This window comes from Mytilus galloprovincialis, chromosome 5 (assembly GCF_965363235.1).
Source record: "Mytilus galloprovincialis chromosome 5, xbMytGall1.hap1.1, whole genome shotgun sequence".
NCBI lineage: Eukaryota > Metazoa > Mollusca > Bivalvia > Mytilida > Mytilidae > Mytilus > Mytilus galloprovincialis.
The window spans coordinates 74,082,815-74,110,580 of NC_134842.1; the positions used below are offsets into that span (position 1 = coordinate 74,082,815).

Below are 27,766 nucleotides of genomic sequence, written 5' to 3' on the forward strand. Positions count from 1 at the left end.
TATGTAAAAGGTGATTTCTGGACGGTCAAATAATAACAAGTCCATTTCATCTTAGTCTAGGGTTCTTTATTCAACAATGATGTAATCATATAATTATTATAAACCCTACAAAATATAACAAGATACATATTAAACACATTAATCTAAAAATACTATATCATACTGTGTTACAGTTATTATAACATTACTGCAGATCAACATAATATCAGAACATTGAATGTTTATAGTTCTTATACAATATCTATACACAAGGTGACATGACATGCCTGATGATATTTAACACTTGCAAATATTCACTCATCGTTCATATAAAATCATCAGCTTTGACAATTAAACATACTACTATAATGTCAAGATCATATAACACTATTTCAATTAACTAAGTAGATTATGTTAATCCATATTCTACAAATAACCATAGCATATATATCAACGGTAGATAACTCTATATTATATCAAATGTTCTTCACTGTCTTACATGAACACTACATATTATGCTATTTCAAGTATACATGATAAACTCACCAGTCTGTGGAACTGAGTTTAATAACTAACATCGACAGTCTACACAACACTAACAGTAACGATCTTCATACTTCTACAGTAATGGTAACAGAGGTTCACATCAAATATGGTTCTGTAAACAATGTATGACAATAATAAGTAATCTGACTTTAATATGCTTAAAGGCATTATACAATTCATAATAAATTATACTAATCTTTATCTTTCATCTCGAATTTACAATTATAAATAAGTAATCTTATTTCAATACTAAAACATTACGTACATGTACAATTGTACTGTTAATTAACTCACATTGGATATACCAATGTCATTTCATGACTGCATGACAAAAGGTCAAGGTCATTCATAAAAATAGATTAAATCTCTCTTTCTACATTCATACTAAAATCTCTCAAATAAATCAGATTTAAACAACACTCAAAGCACACTCTTTCATAAGGCTGGGAATCTTACCAAAATGAATGTAATACACATTCATTTCTAAAGTTAAGGATCCAGTTCATCCAAGACACTTCAAAGAGTACAAAATGTAACTTACCATATAAAGTCATGATGTCCTGTTCCAGAATGAATTCCATCACTATACTAATCCATAGAACTTATGGAACTACTAATCAATCACAATATAAAGTCTATGAGCACAAAGTGCATCAAAACATACAAATATATAAGGATCACAACAAAGACATCAATCCTCCATTACTGTTTTCAAAACTACCACCAAAACTGGGGGCAAGGCTTAATTAACCAATCAGAATACAAGAAAACATATACACTCTAGTGAACAGTGAGTACTGATAGTAAAATCAATAATAGGTAAATGCTACAAAGTAAACAGTTAGATTTTATGAATCAATGAATAATCAATAGGCAATCAATAGAATAAAGGTAAACTTAAGTAAACTACTCTGCAAATGAAAGAATATAATTAATGGTGTCTCGGACTAACCTATAAAACATATAAAATATATAAATGATTAATATGATAAAAATCCACACTACCACAAGTACCAGTCTGTATCATTTTATTATTTAGACCACAAAGTTTTAACACCGGTATAATACTGTTTCCTTTATCACGTGTTGCGTGTAAATTGAATTTTTATATACGGTTATTATGTTCCAAGATTTATACAAGATTTGCAAAGTGTTTTCGAATGCAGAACTTATGAGTAATGATTGTACAGTACAATTTCACTTAAAAAAATTGCTATGCTCAAACACGTTTAACAACTGCACATAGACTAACGTTAATCTAAAACAGGATACATGTCTATGTAGAAATGAGAAGATGTGGTTTGAATGCCAATGAGACAACTCTCAACCAAGTCACCAAGCTTAAACCAAAAATGCAGAAAGTTTATTACTAAGTACAAAAATATAAGACTTTATTTTATATTTTAGTCCTAGCTTCGTTATGGTTTATCAGTTTATTAGTTTAATTTATTTTTTCAAACCCAACGTCCACAAATTCCCTCCGCATCTTTAGGCATTTATTTTATTTTCAAGAAAATGCGTGGTTCATTGTTCATGTACGAAATTTTAACCCACTTGCATATTTAATTGAACGAACGTTCTACAAATATTTTTCACTTAATCTAGATTCATTTTTATCTTCAAATAGTTTACATTTGATTAGAAAGTTCATATTCGTATCAATTATATCGGTTATCTGTCAATTATATGTTTGCATCAATTCTGTACGTATCTAGTGTTTCCGCAGTATATTTGTATAATATTAATAAAATGTTATTATATACGACTGCAGTCAGCAGGGTCCTTTATTTTATCTTTTCAATGCTTTTTTTAGTCGATGTCAAAACATCTGAAATAGTTGTTCGTGTGGTAATCAATAGTATATGGAATGAAAAATGTAGGCATGGTATAAATTATCTCTGTTAAAACTTGTTAGTTTATTCTTTTTTTTAATGTAGATGCTAATGTGTATAAATTTTAAAGTCAATACGAGTAATACGACCTTATTATTTCTTTTATTTGTGACATATTTTTCAATATATAAATATCTGTTTATAATAAGCATAGCTGTACTGGTTATGTAAATACCAAAAATATTTTTTTAAATCTAAGCACTCGATATTGTTCCGTTAAATAAAGGCAACATTATTATACCGCTGTGCTGTTGTGCTTTTGTATCTTGAATGGATATCCCCCTCAAGTTTACATCTGTATTTGCATATTGAAAATGGATAAACAAGTCTAAATATATCTACAGGTTTTAATATTGTGGTGCCTTCTCTTTAACATTTATTGTATGCAATAGTATTATTAAAAGAAGAGTAGTATACTAAAATGTAGATTGGAAATGGGGAATGTGTCAAAGAGACAACAACCCGACCAAAATTTATTTAACTCTACTATATGCATGAATACGAATTTATTTGCAAGGATACTGAACAAGTTAGAGCATAACAATATTCTAAAGGATAGTGGAGGCAAATAAACGGAATTAGGTAAAAACCCACAGAATATGGGGTATCCATCACAAAACACAAAGACACAAAACACCACTGCACATAAAAATTCCGCTTGTATGGCAGTTTTTATCGCAAAGTCACTTTGAGGCCACCAACAATTGTACTTTTTTTGAAATTCAGAGATTAACAATGTACAATCTATACATAAATCTATTATGTACATTGTGGTGCATTTTGTGGCATGTGTACTATTGATTATCTGTTTGTCATTTTCATTCTTAGGCATGGCGTTGTCAGTTTATTTTCGATTTATGTGTTTGACTGGCCCCCTGGTATCGTCCGTCCCTTTTTAAGTGTTTAATATATGCATATAAGAACCAAATAAAAACTTCTATGGATTTTCCGATATTCGGTATTCTTTTTGTCTAACTGTTATTATGTAGCATTGCGTTAACACCTACGTTCATTGATTTATGTCAGTGTGAAAATAGGTGCGTATACTTTTCTACATTGGCTAGAGGTATATGGGGAAGGTTGAGATATCATAAACATATTAAACCCCGCCGCATATTTGCGCCTGTCCTAAGTTAGGAGCCTCTGGCCTTTGTTAGTCTATTTTAAGTTTAGTTTCTTGTGTACAATTTAGAGATACGTATGGGGTTTATTATCACTGAACTAGTATATATATTTGTTTAGGAGCCAGCTGAAGGACGTCTCCGGGTGCAGGAAGTTCTCGCTGCATTGAAGATCTGTTGGTGACCTTCTGCTGTTGTCTGTTCTCTGGTCGGGTTTTTTCCTCTTTGACACATTCCCGATTTCTATTCTCAATTTTATCTGTTCATGAATCTTGAAGTCAAATGCAATGTTCCATAGTAAACTCTGTTTGGGTCTTCCTGTTTCTCTGCGATGTTAATCTGGCCACAAAAAAACAATAAAAAACACAAAGTTCAATACAAATAATCAGGTGTGATATTTTAGTCTGAGCTTTCTAATGACTTCTAAGTTTATTTCGTTTGATTTCGTAGTGAAACCCAACGTCCACGGATTCCCTCCGCATCTTCAAGCTTTTACTTTCATTTTTAAGAAAATACGTGGTGCATTGTTCCATGTGTTCATGTACAAAATGTTAACCCGCTTATAATATCTAATTGAACGAACGTTCTACAAATATTTTGTAACGTAATCTATATTTATTTTCATAAACAAATAGACTACACTTGATTAGAAACTTCATATTCGTATCGGTTATCTGTCAATTATATGTTTGCTTCAATTCCATACGAATCTAGTGTTTCGGCGATACCTTTCTATATGATTATATAATATTGTAATGAAGGCCCGTAATTATTAGAGATTGTCCTATATTGTTTCTTTTTAAAATTGTATGGTTTTGTCGATGTTACACTATCTCATGATTTGTTTGCTATTTTGTAATGTGTCAACGGTGTTTTTTGTGAATACGTGACTTCAAACCACAATATGTTGCATGAGATACGCATGTGTTAGTTAACAGTGTTTTCGTAATTTGCTTATGCATCTTTCTAAACATGTCTATCCCAAGTCATTGGTTTTCGTTGTTACTGTTTATCATATTAGTTTTGTTTAGTATTTTGTAAATTTATCATGACGTTAGATTCCTTGTGTGAGGGTCTTTCATAAATTGTTTTGTGGTATGGATTTTGTTAATAGATGAAAGCCGTATGATGTCCTATAGTTAACTAATTATAAAAAAAATATACTATTTGTTAGCTAAATCCAGCATTATTTATTTTTCAAGCCATTCAAAATCCGAAACTAGTTTTGGGATTAATTTTGGACATGCAATTACATATTTTTATTGAAATCCGAGAATTGGTGTTGATAAGACTTTTAAGTCTAAGTCTGTACCTGTTTTCCATAGAAACACAATAAATTGAGGTCTCTGAACTACCAATTCATTAAAAAGCCTCAATATGAATCGTTTAATATGGTTTTCACCTTAATCTATGATTTCCATATTTTTGACAAAAACTTGGTACCTGATGAAATTTTTTCTTAACTGCTACGTTATTTAACTTTGAGATGTCTCATTGGCAATCATTACATATCTTCTTTAAAAAGAATGTCATCATAAAGTGCATACTGTATTAACGTTTATTAATAGAATGGTTTGTCCTTAACATAAACCATATCATTTGTAATGTTGCGCCTTTCCGTCTTTTTGAACCTGTAAGGTCGGAACATTTACACGATAAAAAAAGGACATTACTTTAGGTTCATTTTTCCAATAAAGGATTTGATGTTTTCAACTTACTTCCTCACAAGGAGATAACATTTAAAATGCCATTGTATTTTAAAACCATTCTGTTCATTTTGTATCCTTCAGTAACATCTACACAGAAGTGATTAGATATAAGCAAGCATTGAAGGATCATGATTTTGGAAGAATATTTAAAACACACTCTGACATCAAAATAGTACATATAGTAATGGATTCTATGGAGGAATACACCCGAGCATGGGCTAATCGAGAAGCACTGGACACTATGTCAGAATATGTCAAGAGTTATCCAGTTTCGGATGAAACGTTGAATTCATAAGTTGAAAAACCAAAATTCAATGAAGCTGTGAACAATCAATCGTCTCTACACGATAAATATAAATAGACATATAATTTGACATACGTGGTCATTTAAGTACCAGAATCTATGGCAAAGCAAGAACGCGTTGAATTTAGAAATTATGAATTCGATGAAACTGTTGTTTAAAGCGCTATAAAACCCGATGCAATCCACCATTTTCTACATTTTAAAATGCCTGTACCAAGTCAGAAATATGACAGATGTTGTCCATTCGTTTGATGTGTTTTGATATTTGATATTGCCATGTGATAAGGCACTTTCCGATTGAATTTTCCTTGGAGTTCAGTATTTTTGTGATTTTACTTTTTTCCCAATTTTAGAAGCAATATACATCTGCATATGGGATATATAGATTATATCACTGCAACAAGTGTGATATTTCTCAAATCGCAACAGTTAAATTTTGATATCGGTTTCTTTGATGAATTTTATCCTTCTTTTTCAAACATTTCCATAAAGTCGTCCTCTTTATATGTAACACCATCATGCATGGTGGTTATTCAGAAGAGATCAAAAACATTTAACTTCGTAATCCAATGTTGACCGACCATTTGCTGAGAACGATATTTCACTAGTGAAGACAATTATTTTCCTTACACCGCTCAGTGAATGTGAAAATATTACAACCATTATAAAAAATATATTTCTCATTTAATCGGTATTCAAGAGCTTGCAGCTGGCACCCACTGTTTACAAAACATTGATGAACCAATGTTATGTTAAATACCAAGACCTTTTTTTTTAGTTTTTTAGACATTCCGTATCAACTTCAAATTATATTTGTTGGCTTTGCAGAATAGATTCTAAATACTGACTTTGTTTGTCATCTAAAAATAAAGTGTTATCATATTTTTGTTCTTTTATATTTTTAACCTTAATCGTTAGACCATTTGCAGTGTTATACTTTTGTGGTAATACAACTAAGTTGATTATCTTTGTCTATAGAGTGTTAATATGCCATTATGTTTTTGTTTGTTGGAATAGTAATTTGATTTCATCATGTTCATAGTGATCAATACCATAACACAATGTTGACTGCTGTCCCCAATTTTTTACAATTTAACTTCTGTATGTGTTTTGTGCTCACATATTTTCGTCAATATAATGGTATTCTATACGACGACGACTGTCATACAGGTGAGAGGTTCAAATAGCTATAAACCCAGGTTGAAGCCTCCATTTTCTATATAATGAAATGACTGTACTCATTCGTTTTATGAGTTCTAGGTTTCAGTTTTGCCATTTCAGTTGGGACTTTCTGTTTTTGGATGTTTCTTGGATATCGATATCCATCACGGAATTTTTATATACATGATATATGTGAGATGGAAAAATCTACAAACCTAATATCTTTTAGAAAAGTCAGTAATTGTGTATATCAAATTGATCATCGTGAGTACAAACCAATATTTGAAATATTTTCAGATGAGACATAACATTTATTTAAGTGCATTAATTCACACATAAAATATAACCGATATTCAAAGTATGTTGATGTAAAACTTATCCAAAAGCAAATACACAAAGTTCATTTGTAGATAACAAGATAAAGCTATTTTCAATGAGCTATTCGATATGTTGGGTGTTTTAAAAATGTTGGTTTTTTATTTCATATTGTTCACTACCATTAATGGTTTCCTTTTAGATAGCCAACAAAGTAATGGAGGACAATCGTTGCCTCCCAATCAATATATGACATTGTCAAAGTTTTTTGAAGAGGAGAAACGACTGCAGCAGAAAATGGAAAATCTACAACAGGACAATACCTTACTTCGCCATGACGTGGACAATTCCTTTGTCCTGCTTACCACTCAGCTCCAACATAAACTGGATTTGCTGGATACGAAATTAGCTGTCATTGAAAAGAACAATGCGACCAACCAGGATATATTAGAATTAGTAGAAAAAAATAAAGCTCTGGAGCAAAGTTTCAATGATTTAAAAAACGAAAACGCTATGTTGCAGACCAAATACAATGAAATGGAAAATGAGTTCCAGCTATATAAAAACAACACGAAACACCTCGACGAACTGCACACAGGATTATATAATGATATTCGTACGAATTGTTCCATTCTAGGGAGGGAATCTGCAGTTTTAAGAAACAAATCTATTTTGGTTGACCAGGAAATTTCGAACTTAAAACAGTTAGGTAGTATTCAACCACTCCAAGAAATCAAAACTTTACATCAAACGGTAAAAACAATTTCCGCACAGACCAATTCTCTGAGTATGAAGGAACGTGCACGCAGTCAAGATTTTCTAGCGTTATACAATATGACTACACATTCGCTTCATGAACTTGAAGTTCGCACCCAAAGTATTGGCACACAGTTGAGCAATATTCAAAATGATTTGACGATGAAATTTCATGAAACTGAACATCGGGACAATCTAACGTTTGCTCATTTACATGATATTGAAAGGGAAAGGGAGGCCACTGAAAACCGAAACAATTTAACATTTTTACGTATACAACAACAGATAAATAACAGCACAGAACAAGGTAATTATGAAAATTTTCCTTAGGCAATATTCCTCGTTCTGTCAAGATTTTGCAAGAAGTCTTTTATCCCGAATTTGATTTTTTTTTCTTTTCATTATCTCAGATTCGAAAAAAGGATGAACAGATTTATAGAAACAAACACTTGCATCACTAAATATCAGTAAAGTATATAGATATAAGAAGATTTGATATGAGTGCCTCTGAAACAACACTTCATAGTATGCCTTATCATGTATACTTGTTTTTATAAAGACACATCATTTAGTAACTTTCAATTGCTTCTGAAACATTTTTTTAAATTATGTTTAGAGTAGACCGTTGGTTTTCCCGCTTGAATGGTTTTACACTAGTAATTCTGGGGCCCTTTATATCTTGTTTTTTCGGTGTGAGCCAAGGCTCCGTGTTGAATGCCGTACATTGACCTGTAATATATTACTTTTATAAATTGTTATTTGGATTGAGAGTTGTCTCATTTGCACTCACACCACATCTTTCTATATCTATAAACATTTAATTGTGTAAACAAAAACGTTAAATAATTTACAATAATGCCTGTACCAAGTCAGGAATATGGCAGGTGTTCAATCGATTGATTTAATTAATTTATTTCTTCTTTCAATACTGACTTTTTACTATTGGTTAAATGAATTTGATCAGATGCTAGATGTTTAAAATATTTTTTTGTAACCTTGGTCAGATACATTGTACTAGAAATAGAAATGGTCATACACAATTTACAAGTAATGAGTTAAATAAACTCATCATAGATACCAGGACTAAATTCAGTATATACGCCGACGCGCGTTTCGTCTACAAAAGACTCATCAGTGACGCTCGAATCCAAAAAGTTAAAAAGGCCAAATAAAGTACGAAGTTGAAGAGCATTGAGAGCCAAAATTCCTATAAGTTTTGCCAAATACAGCTAAAGTAATCTATGCCTGAGGTAGAAAAGCCTTAGTATTTCAAAAAATTCCAAAAATTGTAAACAGTCAATTTATAGATATAACCATATCAATGACAATTCATGTCAGCACAAAAAGTGCTGACTACTGGGCTTGTGATACAATCGGGGAAATGTATGTCATCAGGAATGATATTATGTGAAAACAAGAAGTGGAAAAAACCCAAGAAATACTTAGATTTATAAGTCGAATTGAGATCGACAAAATCATTAAAAACTAAAAAACGACAAAAAGACAAATATAACTTCAAATAAACTTAAGACTGGACAACATGAATCCTATAGAAGGGAATATCCGCCATAATTATACAATTCTTAATTTGTAAAACGTTTAGATTCTTAATTTGTAAGATGTATGTTTCCATCAGTTACATGCATTTCTACATTTCTTGATTTGTGAAATGTAGTTGTATAATTGTTATGCCCGCGTCACACTGTCCCGATTTTTACGCCGATGGCAACACGATTATGGAAATTTTCAAAATCGGGACTGATCGTATCCAGATCGGGCTATTCGTAGTGCCATCTTTAACCATTGTAGAACCATCGGCCACTTTTTCTAGCCTTCGGGGACAACTTCGGGAAGGGTTCTAAATTTTTAAACATGTTAAAAAATCCCCGAAGGTGCGTCCGATGTTGAGGGTTCGTATTGAGTTCGTATCACCATCCTCACCATCGTAATGTCACCGGGAATGCATCTTTGAACATCGTATTGCATTCGTGTTTCCATCGTTTCCATTGGGCAGTTTTGACATGACGATGTCTACACGAATGAATCACGAAGCTACCCGAAGGTCTTACGATGGCAACACGACTTCGTGAAGACCTCGTAATCTTGTCGTGTTGCCATCGAATAAAAGTACGAAGGCGACAAGATGGAACTAAGACGGCAATAAATCCAGCTAAATGTAAGTTAATTTTCGCGCTAAAATACATTTAAAGTGCCATGCGCGATATGCACTGGTCAGTCTAATACGACAGTTAAGAAAGACGTTCACAAAACATGGAGCTCATATCATATGATTCTATGAGAACAAAAAAGGCGACAGCGTTGTTTCTATTAATTCAAATGGAACAAGGAGAGCAGCTATTTGAGGCTAAGGATTTACTTTTACAAGTAAAATATTATTTTTTGTCAATTTTTCATATCAAGTAACATAATGAAAATCATAAACGCGCCTCGTACACCAACACTGCAGGTACACGTATATAGGGAAACCAACTTTTTCTTCATTAGTCTGATTTTTTATTTATCGTTTGAGTTGTTGTCACACGAATGTTTACTCCATAACCATTTTGTTTTCTATATGTCATATTTTGCCGCATTTGTTGATTTCCCCACATCGTTCCTTTTGTCTACATTATTATGATATTCTCCTGGAAAGAGCTCTTTTTGAATAAAAGGGATCAACGAACCCATTACCTTACCTTTAAGATAGATCAGTAAACATGGGCATAATTATGGGTGATTTTTCAGACAAGTGCACACATTTTACAGTTCAAACAAGGCAATGCCGAGCGTGGCATCCCCTCGTATGTAACATATTGGGGACAAATATGGACACTATATTTGTATATGACACATGCAGAAAATGGTAAATTGAATATGCATATTTGATACATAAACTATTTTTTTAGAAATCAACCAAAACATTCAGTAACTGGAAATACCTTTAATATTGTCTTTAGAACCAGCAGGTAAAAAATGAGCAACCAATTTCCTGTGTATTATGCTGTTTCAAGGAGAAAAAACAAGTCCATCTGCATGACATTGACCTTTGCCTTGAACGTAAAAAATGTCCGATCATTACAAGGAGGAACAATATACCAAATGTGGTTAAAATCTTTTGAAGCATATTGGTTTTAGAGTGTTCACAAGGGTGATATTGCCTTGTATTACAACTGCCATTGTGACCTTGACCTTTGAACTTTAAAGTCAATAGCGCTTAAGATATTCTTAACGAGTAACACCATACCAAGTTTTGAGCATTTTGGTTCTAGAGTGTCCATAACAATTTTATATACAAGCAACTTACATGTAGTAGGCGAGGGGATAATAAACTAAGTTTTATAAGAATTAGACAAAAAGATCGATTTCCCGCCATGCATGGCATACTTGTACAGAAATCCCTGATTTTGGTGGCATTATATGCAGAGACTCAGAGTCAAGTTTTACCTTTCAAGCCCATGGTCTTCCGTCTTATGATTAAACGAGAAATGAAATGTACAATATAATATATATTCAATATTGATCAAACAATTTAAAACGCGTGATGCCTTCGGCATATAATTTAAATGCATCGTAAGCTGTACAGGACGTCTTTTAGACATCGTATGTCCATCGCGCCATCATCTTAATCCATCGTGTAGCCTTCGTAATCCATCATATAGCCTTCGTAATCCATCGTGTAGCCTTCGTAATCCATCGCGAAGGCTTCGGCTGAGAAATGAAGCTTAAATACCCGTCTTCGGTTAACCTTCGTATGTCCATCTTTTGCTATCGTATATAATTTCGGCACCATCGTATAGACTTCGTTATTCATCGTACTTGCTTCGGTCACTTTTTGGTATTTTAACGAGATCGGGACCAACTTCGTACGAACTTACAATTTTCGCATTCGGGTGTCCATCGTATATAAAAATCGGGACAGTGTGACGCGGGCATTACCGCTGCCAGTCAATGAGAAGTTCTGCTTCTAAAGAAAAAATACAAGTTGCAAATCAAATGTTACAAATCAAGAGGTTTGACAAGTCTAGAAGTTTTACAAATCTAGAATAAAATAATTTCACAATATTATACACGAGGTCGCTGTGGAGTCATGTCAACTCGTACCTTCGCAAACGAGTACCCAATATTTATCAACTCTTATGTCTACCGACTCACACCCAATATTTTATGAATTATATCCATTTAAGTTTTTATTTTTTTTTCTATAATATAAAAACATACTCATAAAATTAAGTGGAACTGAAATTCACGTAACGAATGAAGAAAATACGTAAAAAAATTAAGAAATTGTATAATTTCGGCAGATATTCCTTTCCATAGAATCCCATTCACTAAATATATACTACAACCAATCGCACCTTTGATTTCGTAACAATGTTTTAATTGTGTCGTGCCTTACATTTGGACACAATATATCACAAATCATGCAAATTTATTATCATTTTGAATAATTGAGTTTTATGTGCCCTTTTTCTGATTTGTTTTACTTCTAATTAGCGACATACTTTAAAGACAAAAACAACCATTCCCATATTTAACTGAGCTTTGTATTTCAATACTTTGTTCATATTGTCTATGGTACTATGTAGCTATTTTGTATTCCAACCTATATAGATTCAACGTAGACCTTTAAGATGTCAATTATTTTGATCAAGACAATACCAACTTATTGTAGTTGCTGTATTGTCAACAACGATGTTACTTAAAAAATTGTGAAAATAAAAACAATTGAAATCATTACCACAAACAAATAATGTGAAAGTGTTTAATCGGATCGTTTATAAAGGTATGAAATACATATATAAAAACTATCTAGTGTCTTATTTCAGTGGCCATGACAGCTCATCTTACATCAACTTCATCCGCACCGGGCATACTAAAATTTGACAACATCAAATTCAGTATTGGCATTAATCACCTCGCAGCTTATAGAAGTACTGGAAAGTTTGTTTGTGAAAGAAAAGGTCTATATTTGATTTCGTCTTCAATCATGTCCCATTCAAATAATGGTGACTACTGCATTTATCTGAATGGTAATGTAATATCGCAGACAAGGAGTGGTTATATAAGTAGTCCTTCTTCATCAATGTATCATACCGGTACTGTTGTTCTAGCACTTCAATTACATCCTAATGATAGTGTGTGGGTACACAATTTTGGTTATTCTATGGCCGGAGGAGTGTGGTCTACATTAACAATTGTGAAAGTGAAATAAGAAACACGAAGTATATATACAAATATTATCAAAGTGCTTATAAAAGAGGATTACAAAAATCCCTTTTTAATTCTTTAACTACAGTTTTGCAAACATACTTACTTAATTGACCGTAATTGATATATTAAATATAAGACTGGAAATGACCAAATGAACGAAATAATGATATACATATATCTGTCGACAATAAACTGAATGCATAAAATTATCTAAAATTTGTATCGCATTTTGATGAAAAATTAAATCGTCCTGAATTACATGATATACTTGTAAAGATGATATAAATTTTAACAATCAATAAATAAAAAATATAGACTTATAGTGGACATATGATATGCAGTGTCAATTGGTTACTTACTTGTCAAATTGTAAACATGTCGCGGAAATCTGGTTTTGATTATACAAAATTTCCTTACAGTGATGTAATAGTAATTGTCAACCAATTTAGAACAATGGTTCTTACTTTTGGTATTTATTCTGTAATTGTTTTTGAAATTTTTTAATGTCATGCTACTTTACAGATGAAGAGATGCACTCTGGAAGAATATCATCATTTGGAATAAATATGTGAATAGTAAAACTGCTTTTTGTTGCCTTATTATTCACTCATTGTATTTGAATAGATATGGTATGAGTGCCAATGAGACAACTCTACAACCTAGTCATAATTTGTAAAAGTAAATCGTTATAGATCAAAGTACGGGTTTCAACACTGCGCCTTGGCTCACACTGATCAGCCTGATATAAAAATCCCCGAAAGGACTAGTGTTAAACCTTCGAAACAGGAAAAGCAACGTTTTAATCTTTAAAAACACGAGAAAGCGATTTCTTAATAAAGATGGCGTTTGGCGAATACAAATCAGACACTAACCAAACAACACAATCCAATCTAATTTATAGCACTGTATAACTATACATAAAGACAGTAAATACTAGTTATACAAATGGACATATGTTAAAACCTATATTTCAAGTTCCAAACCTCCGTGCTCTAAACATGAAACATATGAATAAATAAAACCTAAATTTGACAACAATGATATTAAATCTATTATGAGCAAAAGAATCAAAATGGGTTTGAAAAAGAAAGATTCATGCTTTTTGAATTGCTTCATTTGTTTTGACAATTTTACTCTCATACCTGTTTAAAAGCATACATTTTAATACAATTGCTGTATGTGAGCCAAGTTACATTTAAATATACGTACATATTCATCTTTTTTTTTTTGGATAATGACAATTCTACATCCCCATGTTGAGGACGAGTCCACGTTACGTTGATAAATAATATTTCTAAAAGTAGTTTGTACCTGTCCATTTCGCATTTGAGATGACGCGAACTTTGAATGAGTTTTAATCAGATCCCTACAAAATGGTTCCAGTACCCTCATTACAGGTATTTTCATTGTTTGCGAAAATTGATTAGTATGATAATCTCAAATATGTCTTATGCCCTTTTATATTTTATTTGAATTATCTGTTCTCGATTACCTCAAATGTTAAAAAAAGATTGCTATATGTTGTGAGTGCTGAAGAATTTAAGATTCAAAGCAAATGTCAAATAGCAGATTTTGAACAGCGGTAAACTACATGCAGTTGCCTTTATTTATACATGTCTGCAGTGCTGAATATTTGAAGCCAATGGCTTAATACTTGTGGACGGCTCCATCAAGAACTAGTTTTCTATTTTATACATTTTGGTTTTTCATTTCTATGAAATCAATACTATTGATTTGAAGTACATTAACAAAAATCTATTCTTTCTGTTACATTTGTTTTGTACTGATTTTTGTCATGTTCTTTTTTCGCGGCAGTGGAAAAGGAGTTACCATAGGTAGGGATGTTAATATTTTAATCATAACACATTTGTCGACATTTGTTTATTTTGAATATATAAGGACGAATTGTTTTCAATATTTTCATATTGAAGCGAACATTCCGATCATTTGATCATTTATTATATTTGATTATTATAATAATAAGAAACATCGAAAGCGCTAAAAAGCCGTCACGAGTTGGTTGATCATTATAGATAAAGACAACAGTAGTATACCGCTGTTCAAAACTCATAAAAAATTAAGCAGTAGATCTTTCGAATTTTTGAGAATACACATCTGGTTAACACCACTGGTAGAATATATCTCATCACAGTATTTTTGAAGCCCATCTTTTACTGTAGAAAGAATAGTTGTCAGTAGAATATCCATTTCACAGATGATATCGGATATGTTCCTAGTATGTCTTAATAACAACCTCGTTCAGTTTTCATCAATATGACCTACCGAAGTAGACTATTTGCCGGTTTTATATTCGCATGAGCATCACGACAGGTGCCACATGTTCAGCAGGATTCCTCATTATTCCGAAGCACCTGAAATCGCCCCCCCAAATTTTGATAGAATTCGTGTTGCTTAGTCTTAGTTTACTTTGTTGTGTCTTGTGTACTATAATTTGTCTGTCTGTCTTTTTTTAACCAAGGCGTTGTCATTTTATTTTCGATCCACGAGTTTGGATGACCCTCTGGAATCTTTCGTCCTTCTTTGACGACATTAGCAGACTAGCAGGGAAAGAGTATATTTCTTAGAGTTATATGTATAAATACGCAATCGCGAAGAACTGTATCAAAACGAGTGGATGATATTAGAATGAAATTTACATTTAAAATTCTACATTTTAAGTAGATGAAAATAAGAACATAAAACTGTTCATATGAAATGCCATGTGGGTCACATTTTGTCCGACCTTGCGCTGGACATACGCCTGTAAAAAGTAAAATCACAAAAAAAACTGAACTCCGAGGAAAATTCAAAACGGAAAGTCCCTATTCAAATGGTAAAAACAAACGAATGGACAACGACTGTCATATTCCTGACTTGGTACAGGCATTTACTTATGTAGACAATGGTTGATTGAACCTGGTTTTATAGCGCTTAAACTCTTACTTGTATGACAGTCGCAGTAAATATTCTTAAATTGACAACGATGCGTGAACAAAACAGACAAATTGTCAAAATATGGGTACAGCAGTTCTGACCTTGTCACAATCTCAATCAGAACAAAATACATGTATATTGAATCTAACAACCACGGTCATTGCTTACTAATTTTTGTATTTTTTTTATATGTATGTTAAATCAGCCCATAATTAAAGGATTGACATATGTCAAGTCCTGTGAAAGAATGGTAAGATTAACATCTATGGTGGTGTAGAATTGCGTATTTGACGACAGAATGTAGACGTCACGCAGGTAGAGATATAAATTAATTTTGTCGTTCAAAATATGCAAAACATTAAAATAGAACAATAACAATGGCGAGATGTTTAAAAATACAGAGCTACGTCACACGTATAAAAAACACAAAAAGTCACACGGTCAAAGCACACTAGCAAAAATAAAAGATAATACAAACAACACATTAACGGGGTACATAAGTACCGAGCTACTTCAAATGGATATCGCCACAAACATATACATGTTGTTAATGGAGGCTTGTTATTCAATATTCTTTTCGTTACGTACACAAAAACAAGCGTGTTTTTTTTTGACGTGGTGAAAGATAGTCAGGAGCAACTCATGGATCAACTCGATGCGTTTTAACTAATTCGTCAGGGGTGTAGGCATATGTCACGATGCAAGTGGAACACTAGCCATGTGATTAAAGCAAGCGAATGCTTTACAATTGGTAAATAGAATACAACCAAAATAGGTTTCAATTGAAAAAAAACCAGGGACGTCTGTTTGGATGTGTGCATTGTAATATTACGCAGCATCGTAATGTCAGAATAGGATTTCAAGAGAGTGCATTTATTCGTGTATGCAGGATGTCTATTTCATTTTCTCTATGTCGCCGTACATTTTTAGAGGCCTATTGGGTGTGTTACTTCAAAAATATCTGTCCCTTTCACAATTTTGTTCAGTTACCATAAACATTCGAACCCCTCATGCCGGTCTACCAACTTTGCTGAACCAACATTTGTTAATGCCCACGTCACACTGTCCCGATTTGTACGCTGATGGCAACACGATTTTGGAAATTTTCAAAATCGGGACTGATCGTATTCAGATCGGGCTATTCGTAGTGACATCTTTAACCATCGTAGAACCATCGGCCACTTTTTCTAGTCTTCGGGGACAACATCGGGAAGGGTTCTAAATTTTTTAACATGTTAAAAAATCCCCGAAGGTGCGTCCGATGTTGAGGGTTCGTATTGAATTCGTAACACCATCCTCACCATCGTAATGTTACCGGAAATTCATCTTTGAACATCGTATTGCATTCGTGTTTCCATTGGGCAGTTTTGAAATTACGATGTCTACACGAATGAATTACGTAGCTACCCGAAGGTCTTACGATGGCAACACGACTTCGTGAAGACCTCGTAATCCCGACGTGTTGCCATCGAATAAAAGTACGAAGGCGACAAGATGGAACTACGACGGCAATAAATCCAGCTAAATATAAGTTAAATTTATCGCTAAAATACATTTAAAGTGCCATGCGCGATATGCACTAGTCAGGCTAATACGACAGTCAAGAAAGCCGTTCAGAAAACATGGAGCTCATATCATATGTTTCTATGAGAACAAGAAAGGCGACAGCGTTGTTTCAAATGGAACAAGAATGGCAGCTATTACAGGCTCAGGATTTACTTTTACAAGTTAAATATTATTTTTGTCAATTTTTCATATCAAGTAACATAATGAAAATCATAAACGCGCCTCGTACAACAACACTGCAGGTACACGTATATAGGGAAACCAACTTTTTCTTCATTATTCTGCTTTTTATGTATCGTCTGAGTTGTTGTCACACGAATGTTTACTCCATAACCATTTTGTTTTCTATATGTCATATTTTGCCGCATTTGTTGCTTTCCCCACATCCTTCCTTTTGCCTATATTATTATGATATTCTCCTGGAAAGAGCTCTTTTTGAATAAAAGGGATCAGGGAACCCATTACCTTACCTTTAAGATAGATGAGTAAACATGGGCATACTTATGGGTCTTATTCAGATTAATGCACACATTTTACAGTTCAAACAAGGCAATGCCGAGCGTGGCATTGCCTCGTATGTAACATATTGCGGACAAATATGGACAATATATTTGTATATGACACATGCAGAAGATGGTAAATTGTATATGCATATTTGATTTTTTTTTAGAAATCAACCAAAACATTCAGTAACTGGAAGTACCTTTAATATTGTCTTTAGAACCAGCAGGTAAAAAAATGAGCAACCAATTTCCTGTGTATTATGCTATTTCAAGGAGAAAAAAACAAGTCCATCTGCATGACCTTGACCTTTGGCCTTGAACGTTAAACATGTCAGATCATTACAAGGAGGATCAATATACCAAATGTTGTTAAAATCTTTTGAAGCATATTGGTTTTAGAGTGTCCACAAGGGTGATATTGCCTTGTATTACAACTGCCACTGTGACCTTTTGAACTTTAAAGTCAATAGCGCTTAAGATATTCTTAACGAGTAACACCATACCAAGTTTTGAGCATTTTGGTTCTAGAGTGTCCATAACAATTTTATCAATACGCAACTTACATGTAGTAGGCGAGGAGATAATAAACTAAGTTTTATAAGAATTAGACAAAAAGATCGATTTCCCGCCATGCATGGCAGACTTGTACAGAAACGATATGTTTTCGAAATTCTGTTCGTATCATAAAAAAGTTCAAAACAGGTAGAACGCATTTTTAGATCGTTTGTATACTTGTATTATGTACATACATATATTTTACCTTTATTTATCTTGTTTATTTCCCGGAGAAGACGGAACCAAAGACGACGAAGAAAACCCAGCCCACGGACTTCCGTCTTATGATTAAACCAGAAATGAAATGTACAATATAATATATATTCAATATTGATCAAACAATTTAAAACGCGTGATGCCTTCGGCATATAATTTAAATGCATCGTAAGCTGTACACGACGTCTTTTAGACATCGTATGGCCATTGCGCCATTATCGTAATCCATCGTGTAGCCTTCGTAATCCATCGTGTAGCCTTCGTGATACATCGTGTAGGCTTCGGCTGAGATATAAAGCTTAAATACCCGTCTTCGGTTAATCTTCGTATGTCCATCTTTTGATATCGTATATAATTTCGGCACCATCGTATAGTCTTCGTTATTCATCGTACTCTCTTCGGTCACTTTTTGGTATTTTAACGAGATCGGGACGAACTTCGTACGAACTTACAATTTTCTCATTCGGGTGTCCATCGTATATAAAAATCGGGACAGTGTGACGCGGGCATAATCAAATGGTAAATGACCTGAATATTTATGAAATATTTCGCCACTATTTGTTAAGCAGAAATGATAATCAATCAATTTGATTGTACGTATAAAACAATGACAATTAAAAAACGGGAACAAAAGAATAACTAACATAAATCTCCCAACAAAATACTTGCAAAATACTTTACCCTCATGTTAAAAGGGAAGCTGTCGTTACTGAAAACATTGATAATGACCAGATAGTTAGTTTCTTCTGTTCAATGATTAGGAAACGATGCTGGTTTTTTATTGAAATAATATAAATCAACCTTTATTTGCCAATTCTTTCCTTTTCTCGCCTGCCACTGCTCCTTTTTTATGTGCATGCGCGTTGTGACTATAATATACACCGGATGAATTTTAAACGGACTAATCATCCCCATTTATATAGTTCATTCATTCCTTTGAAGATCCTCCTTTATCAGACAAGTTTGTTTGTAAAAGTCAGGTTTCGGAAAATTGCATAATAAAATAGAAAATGGAAGTTTCCGATTTTGAATGTAGATGGGTCACAAATGAAAATGAACCGTTTTTGTTGCAAATGTTGGCATCCTTCTCTTACACTATTTAAAGAAGACCCTCTCCTAGAAACTATTGTCGTCTTTTATAGATGTTTTATGTAAACTTTCAGAAATTTGTTAATTTGAAGGTCAAGGTAATCTGTTAAACTTAGCTACAGCTGCAATTATAAGTAAAGTGTAAATAAGAGTAAGGAGTAAGTTGTTTGGAGAGTTATTAGCGAAAGAAAATGTACAGTATACGTCAGAGAAACAACTTCCCAATCAAGACAATTAAATTTAACACATCTTTAGATCAAGATACGATTCTAAAAGAAAGAAATGTGTATTATTAAATGAGAGGTAAAGCTACCAAAAACGGACATTCAAACTCATGAATAATAACTGAAAAAGCAATGACAAGAAGAATCATCAATGAAAACATATAGTAAAAAAGGAAAAATTTGTAAGATAAAATCTGTTTGATTGTTCTCTTGTTCTCGTACTTTCTAACCAAACTAGAACACACCCGCAGTCTTGAATCCATTATTTTATCTCGTTTATGGTCATGCAGGATTTTTCGTGTTTCGGTGATCATGTGCAATGAAGGAATGTATATAGTACATCAATAATATTTAGTTGAATTTTATTTTTTTGATAACCAAATCAATATTTATAACGAATACCACATTATTTAAAGATCTAATTGCATTGTTAAATTTGTAACGTTTTAGAATACGTTTTTTTAAAAGGTCTATAAGTTTATCTGTAACGCATCTTAATTCGTGGGCTCGATAAAAAAATAAGGACAGCATATACCGTTTGTAATACGTTTTAAACAGGTAAAGCTTTTTCGTATGATATTCAATAGTGTGTCTTTCTATGTTGTGATGTTAGACTATTGTGTTAGGTAAGGGTAAAGGTGGGTATGCATATTAAAACGTTAAAACCGGATGCATTTGTTTTCACCTATTTGAATGGTGCCGATGAATGTGTCTTATTTCGGGTTTTACACATCTTTTATATGCGGTTTTACTTAAATTATTGAATTGAGCTTCGATATATTTGTAAACTTTAAAATTATAGAATTGTTGGAATGTATGTGAAGTTAGCAGCCGGTTCGTCATTCGATATTCGATATTCACTATCCTACCGGCTGCTAACAGTCGGTTGGATATTCAAAATTTAGTTGAAAATCATAAAAAAATAAATACCTAATAACATAAAAAGCATATTTTTATAGTTAAGCTATCGCAAATTCTCGTTGTTCTCGAATATAAACCCTTTTCTAACTTGCATATTTGTCTTTATGTAATATAGATTTTTGTCATTAAAAAAAACTCCAAAGATGTACTTTTATACATGATATTTCTTAAAACAAAAAAAGAAAAACCGATAACTCTGAAAACAGTTAGGAATATAAATAGAAATATTTATGGAAAGCCACAAAAAGAAATATATACTAGTGAAAACCTACCTGAGACCTAAATAAAGGTGATACCCACCCTGGTCTTTCAATGTCCATAAAATTCAACTAGTTCATAGACTCCGTATATTTAAAGGTTCTATTAGAAGGATTTTAAAGAATAATGTCATATTCGATATCTACGGAGGGCTTAGATTGTCACTTGGCTCTCACCATTGCCCTGTGCCCTTTGTCCTGAAATTTTGACAATTTTTAGCTGAAAAGTGACAATCTTAGCCCTCAGTAGATATCGAAGATGACAATATTCTCGAAAATCGTTTTGATACAATCTTTATATATATTCAGAGTCTATGAATTCGTCCTATTTTATGTACATTGAAAGAACAGGGGGATCTGACCGTCATTTAAGCAGTCTCTGGTAGGTTTTCGCTAAATATTTTGAATATCCAACAGACACTTTGGAACCTCCGCAAAGATAGAAGACAGGAAGTGTACACAAATATCTTTTAGTCTCGTTTGTATCTACCTATTAAATTACTGTCTGTTTAATAATAGACAGATTGAGAGACCAGAGACTCTCTCCATTGCCCTGTGCCCTTTGTCTTGAAATTTTATCAATTTTTAGCTGAAAAGTGACAATCTATGCCCTCCGTATATATAGAAGATGACAATATTCTCAAAAGTCCTTAAATATACAAATACAATCATGATATATACAGAGTCTATGAATTTGTCCAATTATATGTACTTCGACATAACAGGGGGGTGTGACCGTCATTTAAGCGGTCTAAGTTAGGTTTACACTATGTATGTCTGTTTTTGGGCTTTCCATATTTATTTCTATTTCTTTTTCTAAATGTTTCTGAAGTCATAGGTTTTTGTTTTTGTTTTGAGAAATATTAGATATATATTAACATTTTTAAAAAGTCGTTTTATTGATAAAAACCTATGTATCATAAAGACAAATATGCACTTTACATAAACATTTATTAGAATTTATATTTGTGGACAACGAAGGTGTAAGACTACTTGATGGGGATTAAACGATTTCCTACGTATATTTTCGCTCCTTTCATCTATGAAAATCATGCTTTTAATGTTATCAAATATTACATTTTTTTTATGATTTTCAAATAAATTTGAATATCCAACCGACTGCTAGCAGCCGGTTTTAAATTGAATATCCAATATCGAATAACTTCACATCCATAAAACAACATAACAGCCAACTGTGGTAGGTGTAAATTCACGAGGAACTATTATTGTGCTTAAGCATAAATTCTTCCGACTAAAAAATCAAAGAAAGATAATCGATTTTTCTTCTTCAAGCATCTATATGATGTCCCTGTTATAAAAATGGCTAATTAGTTGAAGGAAGGTATGCCTGTTTTTTAAAGAACATGGTGCCTTTTTAAATAAAACATTTCTAAGACAAACGTATGAGTTTTATATACTTTACAATAATCTTTCAAAAAAATTATAAACAGGGTCTACAACAGCTCCTATAGCCTTCCCTGCTGCCATGAAAGTTTGCACAAAAAAGCCAGAATCTGATCTATTTTCCTCTCGAAACGTCATTTCCTTATCATTCAATTTTCTTTCAGCTTCTTCTCGCAACCTTATTTCAATGTCTCTTTCCGTTTCTATGCGACGAACATCTAATGCCATTTCTCTTTTTTCTATGTCTCTCCGCATTTCATCAAGGTCCTGCTTGTTTTTGTTTTTTATCTTCTCAATATCAGCTTCTTGTTCGTTGAATTTAGCATTCAATTTTTTTCATATTATTTTCATGTTCAATCTTCTGGTTTTCAAAATCTTTCTCAAGTTCCTTTTGTTTTTCTTCAAACTCGTTTTGAGCAGATTTCTTAGCTGATTGTATTTCCGTTTCAAGTTTTTCTGTTTCTTTTCGTTTTTCTTCTTCCCATCGTTCTTTTAATAATTTCTCATTTCTTTTATACATGTAATTTGTATAATATTTCCCGTCGTTTACTTTGACAAGGTCGTCGACCATTTCTAGAAGTTCGATCACTTCTGCCTTACGATCAGCACGATTACCGCCATATCCAAACGCTGTATATCGGTATTCCGTCCGATTCAACAACCACCTTAGATCCGATCCATCTTTTAAATTGGAAACAAACTGCTTAATTGTACGTTTTTTATGATCAAGTCTGTCTTTTCCAGTAAAAGCTACAATCATGTAATCAATTACTTCTTTTCCAAGATAAGTTAGATAAAAGTCAAATGTATCTTTTTCTTGTTGGGTGAATCGTCCAATCTCAGTAACAAAAATGATAGCATGTAAACCCGGAGCAGTTTGGGTGTAACATTGTGCAATCTCAATCATAGTTTCGTTATTGGGTATACTTGTATCAAACAATCCCGGAGTATCAACAACTACAAGATTTCTCCCGTAACGCAGTGAGCGCGCATATTCCGTTTTTCTCGTTACTGACTCACCCGAAGTGTCTGCCACAAAAACGTCTTCCCCCAATATTGTGTTTCCAGTAGTACTTTTACCGACTTCAGTCCGGCCTATAAGCAATATTCTACGTTCATTTTCGGTTATACCTAAAAACGAAGAATATTATCAAAAGTGTTAACCAAAAGAGACCAGTGATGGTATTGCACGTATGTTTACGTTGTATGATATGGCAAGCATGTAACACATCAGCATTGACTTACGAACTTGCAAGATCTTTGCCATAATTGTAACTTAAACATAAGTAACAAATAAGGCAATTGGAGAATAGGGTAGTAGAACTGTATAAAAATAAAGAGATATGGTATGATTGCCAAATACATAAGTGTAGGTCATCAAATTGCCTTCACCAATGAGCAAATTCTATACTGAATTTAATTTTGTAGTTACTTAGAATATCCCGGCATTGTAAACAAGATTAAAAAAGAAGCTACTTGGTTTTAAAAAAAATGATTAAAACATTAAACCGATATTATCAAGATGCTTGATTTCTTGATTGACAACATATTTGTAACGTTCGGAGGACGTGTTTTTCAACAGACTGTCGGCATCCCAATGGGAACAAAGTGTGCCCCTCTACTTGCCGACTTGTTTCTTTATTATTATGAGGCTGACTTCATGCAGGAACTTCTTAGGAAGAAAGATACGAAGTTAGCAATATCCTTTAACTCTACTTTCCGCTATATAGATGACGTTCTTTCACTAAACAATTCAAAATTTGGTGACTATGTGGAACTCATCTGTCCCATCGAATTGGAGATAAAGGATACTACAGATACAGTTAAGTCAGCTTCATATCTTGACTTACATCTAGAAATTGACAATGACGGTTGAAAGAAAACTTTACGACAGAAGAGATGATTTTAGCTTTCCAATTGTGAACTTTCCATTTATAAGTAGCAACATTCCAGAAGCACCTGCATACGGGGTATATATCTCCCAATTGATACGATATTCCCGTGCTTGCATTTCCTATCATGATTTTCTTGATAGAGGGTTACTGCTCACAAGGAAGCTATTAAACCAAGAGTTCCAAATGGTGAAGTTGAAATCATCCCATCGTAAATTTTACGGACGCCATCACGAGTTGGTTGACCGTTATGGAATAACCGTTTCACAAATGATATCGGATATGTTCCTTACGTCGTAACTACAATCCCCTTCCCTTTCATGAATGTGACCTACCGAATTAGACTATTTACCGGATTTGTAATCACATAAGCAACACGACGGGTGTCACATGTGGAGCAGGATCTGCTTACCCTTCCGGAGCACCTGAGATCACCCCTAGTTTTTGGTGGGGTTCGTGTTGTTTATTCTTTAGTTTTCTATGTTGTGTCATGTGTACTATTGTTTTTCTGTTTGTCTTTTTCATTTTTAGCCATGGCGTTGTCAGTTTGTTTTAGATTTATGAGTTTGACTGTCCCTTTGGTATCTATCGTCCTCTTTTGGTACCGTATTGTTTTTCAATAGATATATTTGCAAGTTATCATTTGAAACATATAATTGTAAAAATGTACAACTATTGAACCTCAAATTTGTTTGCCGTTTCTGTAAGAACCCTCATTGGCCTTATGCTTTTAGTTTTCATATTTCCATTTTGATATATTCAGAATGTAATCATATTTTTAATAGAAAGTCTCTAGAGCAAAAGTTTGCCAAATATTATGTTTTTGTCTTATCATAATGTTCTTTTTTGTTTTCTGTACTCTGCAATGTCATAATTATTTGTTTTTGTCTCGATCGAATCAGAACAAGGTCCTCTAAATGTGTTTGTTTTTATTGAAATGTATTTGAAATTTGAAGGAAATTCAACTGGTATGTTTTCAATACATACCGATATCTTCACTCTTCTTTTGTGAACAGTGACGAACTTCGCTATCTGCAACCGTTCCTATAAAAAAAGGGATCGTTTGAATTAAATTATGAAAGAGAAACATTTTGGCATGAAACTGAATTGTCCAGAGTTAACATTGCTCTTTTATAATATTTCGAGGGAAGGTCAATGCTAGTCTGTTTTAAAGTGAACAATGTTTCTACCGTTACTGCCTTGACTGGGGGGGGGATATCAAATCTCTCGAATATTAGATTTTAAATATACAAAAAATCAAAAAGCCTCACATTATTTGTTGCAGGCTTAAACACTGTGATTTTTAGCTTAAAACAGGAGTTTTTTTTTATTGTGGACGCGTGTACGAGGTTTTCTTTTTGCGCGGCTTTCCAGTGAGAATATACATATTCGCTTTTGAACACGATAATTTCCTCGAATATCCTACTTTGGGCATGTTATCATTTTCAGTTCTGACTAAGCAAGAGCATTCATTTCATGAAGTCATGGTATATACATATGGTATATAAAACATCCTACATTTACAAATCTGAAGATATTCTAATTCGAACATTTCGATCGATACTCTGAACATGTATATAATAACATTACATGAATTACACAGTTTTTATTTTATTCATTTGTAAAAGTATCGTAGGATTAAACTATTTGATTTCAATATATAATATAATCGTACAGAACAATGAACCTTTTCTTTCAATTAAATAATGTGTTTTGAATTTATTTTTGTTTTCGCTTTCGATGCAAATTCTTTCAATTATCTATTTTGCTCATACTATTTATAACTATAACAGACGGAAAACCCCACAATTTTGTACTATTTATAACTGGGGAGAAACCATATTAATACCATTTTCAAAAATTGTTACATGTAGCGAATGTTGTTGTACATTCGAAAGAGGTCGCTATTACTGATTATACTTAAATGTATATATTCTTATTCAAATTGTCTTACCGACCATTTGTTTGTGTCCCATAACTTACACTTACTCGGCATTTGACCAATTCATTCAGATAGCTATAAAATGAGCACTGGTTCAAAACAAAAAAAAAAGGGGGGGAGCTCTGATTTTTTTTTATGTAAAAGAATTGTCTAATTTCAAGCTTTGACAAAAACAATATTGTATATAAGAGAAGGAATAAATATTTCTGAATTTCTGATTTTCTACAACGAAATTTGTTTTACATGCACACGTATAAAAATTGCGGTTTTTATCCAACGCAGTCATAGGTTTGAACGTAGTTTTCAATTTAGACTCGTTTATATTCTTTCGTTTGGGCTTGTATCATATTTTCCCTCCGGTTTATATGATCCGTTCATCCTATATTGACTTTTAAAATTCAAGAGTCTATCTGAAATTGAGGGTAAATTATATGGCCTTCCAAATACCGTTTCGATCCCTAACATCACTGAAGAGACATATGTTGTCGAAATCTAGATCAGGTGTACAAAAAAAATTGACACCTTGTGTTTGTGGCATGACATCTTGGTCACAAGTTTATCATTTTCTGTTTAGTATTAAATTTATATTAAGATCCATTTTGTTACACCTCGTGATCAATTTTATTTGGCAATCGCCAATGGCAGTTAGCAGGGTTTAAGAACATCAGTTGCTCGACTTGTTTGTCAAATGCGCTTTGTTTAGATATACTTTTTCACTTTTTTTGTCTTTTGGTAAATGTTGTTTGTGCTGTATTTATACCCTTCTACAACGAAATTTGTTTTACATGCACACGTATAAAAATTGCTATTTTTATCCAACGCAATCATAGGGTTGAACGTAGTTTTCAATTTAGACTCATATATATATATATATACAAGTCTAAATTTAAAACAACGTTGAAATAGATTGCATTAGATAAAAACCGCAATTTGTATACGTGTTCATGTAACAAATATCGTTGTAGAAGGGTCTAAATATAGACGGAATAATTTATAAGCGTGTAAAAATGTTACACAATGTATGTTTTCTTTTTTGAAATTAAATATTTGAATGTCTTACCTGACTGTGAACTACAGCTCTCCTCCGCGGAACATGAAATTAGTAAAATTATAACCCACAAAATAAGTGAGATGTTAAAAACCTTCATGTTTGTGTATAGTGACGAGTTTGTGTTTTGTAATGACGTTTAATTACAATATGTTGGCTGTATAAACCGAATCAATATATAGTTACGGAAAATCGAAATCAAAACTTAAACTGAAAATTTC

General features: G+C 32.9%; 3 long non-coding RNA genes across 3 annotated transcripts; 1 reads left to right on the forward strand and 2 right to left on the reverse strand.

Annotated features, from left to right (window-relative positions):
* On the reverse strand, positions 1 to 1,519 carry LOC143074717 (uncharacterized). The gene is made up of 3 exons (XR_012978028.1): positions 1,067 to 1,519; positions 526 to 637; positions 1 to 105 (listed from the first exon to the last, which is right to left on the reverse strand). It is a non-coding gene; the product is annotated as an uncharacterized LOC143074717 (long non-coding RNA).
* A 5,641-nt stretch (positions 1,520 to 7,160) lies between these two features.
* On the forward strand, positions 7,161 to 13,575 carry LOC143074718 (uncharacterized). Its single transcript, XR_012978029.1, has 2 exons — positions 7,161 to 8,090; positions 12,610 to 13,575. It is a non-coding gene; the product is annotated as an uncharacterized LOC143074718 (long non-coding RNA).
* A 9,035-nt stretch (positions 13,576 to 22,610) lies between these two features.
* Positions 22,611 to 27,766, reverse strand: LOC143074719 (uncharacterized). Its single transcript, XR_012978030.1, has 3 exons — positions 27,558 to 27,766; positions 25,543 to 25,599; positions 22,611 to 23,794 (listed from the first exon to the last, which is right to left on the reverse strand). It is a non-coding gene; the product is annotated as an uncharacterized LOC143074719 (long non-coding RNA).